Source organism: Lithobates pipiens, unplaced genomic scaffold (assembly GCF_037356315.1).
Source record: "Lithobates pipiens isolate NorthernLeopardFrog02 unplaced genomic scaffold, aLitPip1_a1.2 Scaffold_18, whole genome shotgun sequence".
Lineage (NCBI taxonomy): Eukaryota > Metazoa > Chordata > Amphibia > Anura > Ranidae > Lithobates > Lithobates pipiens.
The window spans coordinates 413992629-414000910 of record NW_027507758.1 but is presented as its reverse complement, the minus strand read 5'-3'; the positions used below and the strand labels follow the sequence as shown (position 1 = coordinate 414000910).

Genomic DNA, 8282 nt, shown 5'->3' with positions numbered 1-8282 from the left:
TTTCTATCCAATTATATAAAGCATACCAAAATGAGGGACAAATAAGGAGTAAGAGGGCCTTTGTTCCATATGAAGGACAGTTGGGAGCGGAGTTGTACTTTCCATGCCTGACTAGCCGGTGAGCACGACGCACACTAACTGCTCCCCACCTGCTAGACACACACACACACACAGCAGACAGCAGGCCATAACACCGCCGGCCAATCACTAGCTTCTTTCTTCTCTACGTCACCCCATGTCTGAAGCCTGCTCTGTAGTTCATGTTATTTCATATCATCCAATCGTTTAAATGTTAGTCCACCAATCAGCATCCGAATGACGTTACCTCGACACAACATTCTTAACCAATCCTCGGACAGATAACACTCATCAAGAAGCGACTCGGCCAATGACAGACGCCCTGACATGCGCCCTGGTTTTGTCCAATCACAGCCGCTCTTAAGGTTTGGCTGGAGATTTCGAATATGGTTGATGGCCGCTGTGTGCGGAAAGTGCAGTGTGTAGACTTGTATTGTCTGGCCGCCCTGTAGCCTGGGGAGTGCAGTCCTGGAAGAGCCGCCTGTCCTGTCCTGTGCTGCCGCTGCGGACCGTCCAAACGGTAACTGTGTTTGTGCTCTGAGGGCTCGGCGAGGTGTCACTGCGGACACAGACGTGGGGGAGGCGCACCCGGCGCCAGCGGCCATTGTATTATTAATGGCAGTCCCAGGAGACAGGGACCTGCTGTATGTGAGAGCACACCTGTCTGTGGGGGGAGGGGATGGCAGACAGATGGCTGCTTTACATTAAACCTGCCATAGGAACACTTAGTACTCCCATCTCATCATCTGCTTACTGTGATTGAGCATTGTCCAGGTGATCACCACTTCCTATCCCTGCAATATAACTGTATAGAATGGTTTGTGCAAGTCATCTACAAAATAGGGGATACATTTATGGCATTTTTATTTATATATATATATATATATATATATATATATATATATATATATATATATATATAGTAATGGTGGAGATCTGCGATTTCTATCATGACTGCAACCTTGCGGTGTACAGATCGGACACTTTTGACGCTATTTTGGCACCACTGAAATTTATACAGCGGTCAGTGCTATAAAAATGCACTGATTACTGTGTAAATGTCATTGGCAGGGAAGGGGTTAAACACTAGGGGGCAATCAAGGGGTTAAGTGTGTTCCCTTGGCATGTTCTAACTGTAAGGGGTATGGGCTCACTAAAACATGACAGTAATCACTGCTCCCTATCCCTGGGAGCAGTAGATCCCTGTCATGTTGCTAGGCAGCGTATACATACCGCTATCTGGTAAGCGTGCATTCCCACTGATTACTCGTGGTTTTTGGCTTGGTGAAGGTGGATCGCACGGCTGTTTGGCACCCTTCTAAGGAGATATCTTATTACAAAGACTTTTTTGCTTGGACTTTTTTTTTTTTTATTGGTTGTGGGATATTGGTTCACCTTTTTTATGTTTATAACTCTGTTTATTTTGTCACTGGGTTTTTATCTAATTTAATTATAATCACTGTATTTATTATAATTTTATCCATTCACTGAGTATAATTAATTTTATTTATAATCAATGTATTTATTTAATGAATTGAATATAATTGTTAATCACCATGTTAATTTTTGAGCATTTATTACCTAATTTTGATTGTATATGAATTTTTTTAGATTTAGAGTGGTTTGACTATTTGTTATTAGTTGAGTTCACTCAATCAATTGCAACTATTTGATATTTTTTTTCACCTGTTTCATAAATAGTGATAGTCCCAGTGGGTTACATTATGTGGGGGAGGTTAAGCAGCCACATTTATTCTTTATGTTGCTAGGCAGAACAGGGACATGCCTTGTCTACATAAGCATCACCCCGTTTTGCCTCTCCATGCCACGATCGCGGGCCACCGGAAGACATAGTCTGCAGGCACGCACACGCTTGCTAGCCGCTGGTGCCATACGGGTACGTCGCTTTGCGCACCTGTGACATTTTCCCGACGCATATCAGCGCAAGCTGGTCGGCAAGTGGTTAAAGCAGTGCCTAAAAATGGAGATCAACTGAGCATGTGCAGAGCAGGACGACAGTGTATTACTGCAGTGGTCATCAAGCCTGTTCTCAGGGCCCACTAACAGGCCAGGTTTTATGTATTACCTTGGGGAGATGCAGACTAGAATAATGATTTCACCTGTGATGTATTTCAGTTAGCTTGCAAACCTGGCCTGTTGGTGGGCCCTGAGGACAGGGTTGATGACCACTGTATTTTACACAGTACAGGCACTTATTAATGTTTTGCACAGCTATACCTGCAAAAGGGCCCAGCACGAAGTCATCTAGCTGGACTTAAAGTGGCTGTAAACCCTCACATATACCCAGTGAAGTGAACAGCCACAGATTCACAGAGATGAAACAACAACTCTCCAAACATAAGGTTTACTTATATATCTACAGTCTTCTTCTTCTTTACATACTGTTTAGAAAGTGTACCTCCTGATTCACCTGTGGGTGCGGATTCTTGCCATACACTGAGAGACAGCTGATTGGAGGAATAGGCAGAGAGTTGCTGTGCTGTGAATAGACAAGCTCTCTGCTAATCTGTTTATAGCCCCCACCCTGACACAATTCAGGCTGGTTTTATTAGTTTTCAGAATTTTTCATGCTGATAACAGAAGAACGGAGCAGTAAAATGCCAGGGACATAGGGCTTTGAAGAGAGATGAGAAAACACTGCAGATATGTGCCCAGCTCAAATTTTCATGAATCAGGTTTACAGCCACTTGAATTTTCTGACAAAGTTCCACTTTAAAGTAGAACTAGAGGCTGATCATTCTTCGTTTTGGCTTAAAGAGGAAGTAAACCCTGTGCAGCATATTGCTTTTTTTTTCTTTCTTTCTAATAATTAAATGGTTTTAATCCTTGCCAAGCAACAGATATATAAATTGGTCCCAAACAACCCCTTTTTTTTTTTTTTTTCTTCTCTCTTCTCGATATCTTCCGCGCCATTCTTCCTCCTGTATCCTGAAGCCGATGTGGATGTCATTTCCACCCTTAGTTCATATCCCTGCTGAATTCTCGCGCATGCACATCGCGTTATAACCAAGCGTCAATCTAGATTGCTGCTCTGGTTTGCTCCCCAGTGTGACACATACAGTCACAAGGGGGAGAACCATGAAGGAGGGAGTCATGTTGGAGTATCACAAGGCTTCGCTCAGTGTCAGTGCTGTTCTGAGTGTCAGATAATGACACGGCAGGCAGAGGAAGCTGAAATGGCACACATTGTGTGTCGTTTAAGAAGCTGCCTAGTGTGCAAGCAACATCACAGGACCTAATAATCATGATTTACATTGCAAAGACAACAGTGAGTGCACTTTCACAGGCAGCGATCAGCTGCCTGTGCTATCTAGATTACAATGATGTAAACTTGTAGAGGAGGGCTTACAGCCACTTTAAAAGAGAAGTATGGTATTTTTTATATCCAATAATCATACTTGCCTAAACAAACAGAAATTTCACCGCTCCAGGTCAAACCACTGACAGGCTGCTAACTCTCCGAGTAGGTAGGGGTTCCAGGTGCAGGCTGATTGCATGAGCCAAATGTATAGAAACAGAACAAAACTTTGGATAGCCGCACTCCGGGTTGAGTAAAAATTAGGTGCCTTTAATTCTTCAAATGCAAGTGCAAAACTCTATTGAACAACACATCACAGCAAAGGGGAACAAAAAAAAAATGGAACAAGGTTGCTGACGCGTTTCACGCAAGAAACAGCGCTTACTCATAGCTTAATCATACTTGCCTAGGTGGATACAGCATTGGTTTGATACTGCATCTGTCCCCTGCTGCATCTTCACTGAGAACCGAGCCATCGAACATTGCAGGTGGCTCGGTTCTCTCACTTCCCCCAAGTGGAGAGCTGCTGCCCGTCAATGAGCAGCTCTCTTGATCTGCCTCTCCACGCTCACTGGAGCGATGAGCTGTGGGGGGGCGGGGGGTGACCACCCCTAGCTGCCTGGGAATAACTCCTCCAGTGAAGATGGGGTTAAAACCAAGGGAAAGGAAAGATCGATTTTGGTGGTAGGGGACTCAATTCTTAGAAGAACAGAGAGGGCAGTCTGTCACAAAGACCTAAAATACCGAACTGTATGTTGTCTACCGGGTGATTGGGTTCGGCACATCACAAATCTGGTGGCCCGATTACTGGGGAGGGCACGTTGGCACCAATGACAGAGGAAGATGCATTTTCCCCCAAAAAAACTATTTTGAGGTAGTAATTTTTGAGCTAAATTGAGGTAGTATATTCAAATACTACCAGTACATTGAGCCACACCAAAAAGGCAGAGTGAGATTAGGGAAGTAAACCAGTGGCTGAGGAGCTCTTGTAGAAAGGCGAAGTTGGGTTCCTGGTGGACTGGGCTAACTTCTCAGTTGGTTACCAGCTCTTTAGCAGGGATGAACTGCACCTAAATGGGGAAGGTGCAGATGGCTGACAAGTTAGAGGGGCTTTTAAAGCGGGGTTCCACCCTAAAGTGGAACTTCCGCTGATTGGAACCCCCCCCCCCGGTGTCACAATTGGCACCTTTCAGGGGGGAGGGGGTGCAGATACCTGTCAAAGACAGGTATTTACACCCACTTCCGGGCATAGACTCCCACGGGAGTCTATGCCTCTTCCTGTCCCTGCGCGCTGTCTGCTGGGACACACACGGGTCCCAGAGACAGCACGGACAATTCCTATTGCGCTACTCGCGCATGCGCAGTAGGGAACCGGGAAGTGAAGCCACTTCGCTTCACTTCCTGATTCCCTCACCTAGAATGGTGCCGGCAGCAGCCGAGAGCTGAGCGATTGGCCTCGGCTGCCGACATCGCTGGGGCAGGTGAGTGTCCATTTATTAAGTCAGCAGCTGCAGTATTTGTAGCTGCTGGCTTTTAATATTTTTTTCCACAGTGCAGTCCCGCTTTAAACTAGGTGACAGAGGGAGGGGCAAGAGGTAGAGATGGTTAGTGGTAGGTTGACTAAAGCGCCTAAACGCGAGGTAAGTACAGTAACAAGTCCTATTTGCAACCTCAGAACACACAAGATGCTATGCGTCCGGTCTAAACAACGTGGCATGCTCACCAATGTGGAGTCTGGCGGACAAGATATGAAAACTAGAGCTACTGTTTTAAAAAGGAGGATTTAGATTTTGTAGGAATTTCAGAGATTTGGTTCAACAGCCCTCATGATAGGCTGGCAAATATTCAAGGTAGGGGTGCACCGAATGGGTTTTTTGGTGCCGAAACCGATACCGAAAATGAAAAATACACTAGGCCGAAAACCGATACCGAAAATTACTGTTTTTAAAAAATATTTTCATACAGCAGATGGTCAGAGACTGGGGACATATTACAGGAGCTGGTCAGAGACTGCAGGCATGGTGCAGGAGCTGGTCAGAGACTGCAGGCATGGTGCAGGAGCTGGTCAGAGACTGCAGGCACGGTGCAGGAGCTGGTCAGAGACTGCAGGCACGGTGCAGGAGCTGGTCAGAGACTGCAGGCACGGTGCAGGAGCTGGTCAGAGACTGCAGGCACGGTGCAGGAGCTGGTCAGAGACTGCAGGCACGGTGCAGGAGCTGGTCAGAGACTGCAGGCACGGTGCAGGAGCTGGTCAGAGACTGCAGGCACGGTGCAGGAGCTGGTCAGAGACTGCAGGCACGGTGCAGGAGCTGGTCAGAGACTGCAGGCACGGTGCAGGAGATCAAAGCAGCCTCACCAGTTCCCCCTCAGATGCAGCCTGCCTGATAAAAATACATGCACAGTGTTTTCCATGTATTCCAATGGCTTTAGTTCACACCATGCAGTCAGTTTCCGGTGTGGAAACTGACTGCATGGTGTGAACTAGAGCCATTGGAATACATGGAAAACACTGTGCATGCATTTTGTGCAAAAAAAAAAAAAAAAGCACACGGAACTGCATCTGGTGTGAACTGGCCCCAAGCAAGATACCTGGTTCCGTTCCAACAGACTTCTATTGGGAATGCTCATATCGTTACCTCTACTAGCAATAACTTAACCCTTCCCCATTCTATCACATGGCGATAAAAAACTAGCTGGGTCAAAATCAAGATTATTATTATTTTTTTTATATGGTCAATAAAGTGAGTACAGCCTTTGTCCTGTGACCTGGTGTTATATAGCATGGCTCCATTCACACTAGTGGCCAGAGGTAGATAGTCTCAGAGGCAAACAAATTACTTTTGGATGCAGCAGCACTGTGGGCACAAAAAACTTGATTTAGCTGCGGACAAAACTGGGCACACTCTTTCCCCCTTATGCAGTGTCTAAATGCAGCCTCACCCATGCCCGGATCTATGCGGTGATCTCCGTGTGTCACGGAGCTGTGCATTAAATTTCCCGGGCGGCTGCAGTAACAATGTCCCGCTTCCTGTGACAGACGGTACACTGATCCAATGGCGGGACATTGAATCAGTGTGACGTGATTACAGGAGGCGGGACTTTGTTACTGCAGCCGCCCGGGAAAATGTCCCGCCTCCTGTAATCACGTCACGCTGATTCAATGTCCCGCCATTGGATCAGTGTACCGTCTGTCACAGGAAGCGGGACATTGTTACTGCAGCCGCCCGGGAAATTCAATGCACAGCTTCGTGACACACGGAGATCACCGCACTGTCGGGCGGGAGGAAAGGAGGAGGGAGGACGGACGACAGAGGACTGGGGACGAGCCAGGAAAACACCCGTGCAATGGGCGGCACCAGGGGCGCAGCCCCGCAAGGCCCCGCCCCCATTTTCGGCCCCATTATCAGCAAGATTTTCCTTTCGGCATTTTGCCGAAAACACAATTTTTGGCCGATATGTTTCGGCGGCCGAAATTTCGGTGCATCCCTAATTCAAGGGTATTCCCTATATCGCAGGGGTAGAGAGGGTAAAAAAAGGGGTATGCATGTATATCTAAATTGATGTACATGTGAATGTGAGAGACATCACTAATGGAGCAAGGGGGGGGGGATGTGGCATCCTTGTGGGTAGAGCTACAAAAGGAGGAAACTAAGGGGAGAATAATTTCTTTATCGTACATCATAGGACACAGAGCCTTAAGTAATTACTTAATGGGTTATGGGCCACCCTCATGTGTTGACACTGGTATATCCAATCAAGGAAGTTCACTGGAGCACATTAGTTTTGTTGCCAGTGTCTAAGGTGTTGGTCACGAGTGAAGCTGTGCTCTGAGGAGCTCCAGGAGGGATCCATGCTGGATTTAAGAAACCGCCACAACCGGATCCATCTATGCCACTGCGGGCCACAGGATGGTACCCGGGCCTTGTATAGAAGAACAAGGTTTTGCCTGTAACGCTTGTCTTTGAGGGCTGGACCCTAGGAACCGGGACTCTTTGGTCTTGCTACATTTCCTAAAGTTGTCCTGAGGTGGTGCTATACAGGTCCAAAGGAGTGGAACCCCTATTAAAAGGGACCCAGTCTTTGAAGGTTTAACTATGTTGCCCATTGTGATGGGTGAAGTTTGGCTCTGTCTGGTTACAGCAGTATCCTGCAGCCAGGAAAAGGTAAGAGAAGAGCTTAGGAACTTCAAAGTCCACCTATGCCTTTTTCTTTCATATTAACATTGTAATGCCTTAGTCTCCTAGAGGGCGTTACAATACACATACCCTTTCAATCTGTGCTACAAACAGCGTGTGTCTTAGCAGCTGGAGGGGTGGGTGCTTTAGTCTCCCCCCCCCCCCCCCCCCCCAATTAGGGAAACGGAGTGGCTGGTGCAGGTACTGTGAAGGTACAATAAACATCCTGTAAGCAGTGGGTAGTGTGACCTTTCTCTGAAAAAATGGCACGCAGCCTTCTCTCCTCTTATCTGTGTCTCAGACCCATAGCATGCCGCACGTGAGCTGTGCTTTACCTTGAAAGAGGAGGAGGGCAGATTGAGAGAGAGGGCGTGGCTAAAGCAGATGGTTCTGGCTAAAATGAGAATCACAATTTTTTGCTTAGAAGATAGATCACGATATTCTTGCGGTGTAACATCTTTCACATTAAAACAAAAAAGAATTGGGCTAAATTTTTTACTTTTTTATTTTTTATTTTTTTTATTTTTTTTTTTTTCATTGAAGTGAATTTTTTTTCCCAAAAATTTTTATTTGAAAGATCGCTGGGCAAATACAGTGTGACATAAAATATTGCAGCATTTGCCATTTTATTCCCTAGGGTCTCTGCTAAAATATGTATGTGTGTGTTTGGGGGTTTTAACTTAAGAAGTGTCAGAAAAAGAGTTAGACTT

At 46.3% G+C, this 8282-nt stretch overlaps 1 protein-coding gene across 5 annotated transcripts in view; it reads left to right on the top strand.

Annotated features, from left to right (window-relative positions):
• Positions 1-432: 432 nt before the first annotated feature.
• The window catches only part of ECT2 (epithelial cell transforming 2), a 137423-nt gene continuing 129573 nt past the window's right edge, over positions 433-8282 (top strand). For 3 of the 5 annotated variants that reach the window (XM_077487961.1, XM_077487962.1, XM_077487960.1), the window contains exon 1: positions 433-598. The gene's annotated coding sequence lies outside the window, so the exon portion shown is untranslated. The remainder of the gene's footprint in view (positions 599-8282) is intronic. The other 2 variants (XM_077487964.1, XM_077487963.1) reach the window with 1 other exon arrangement.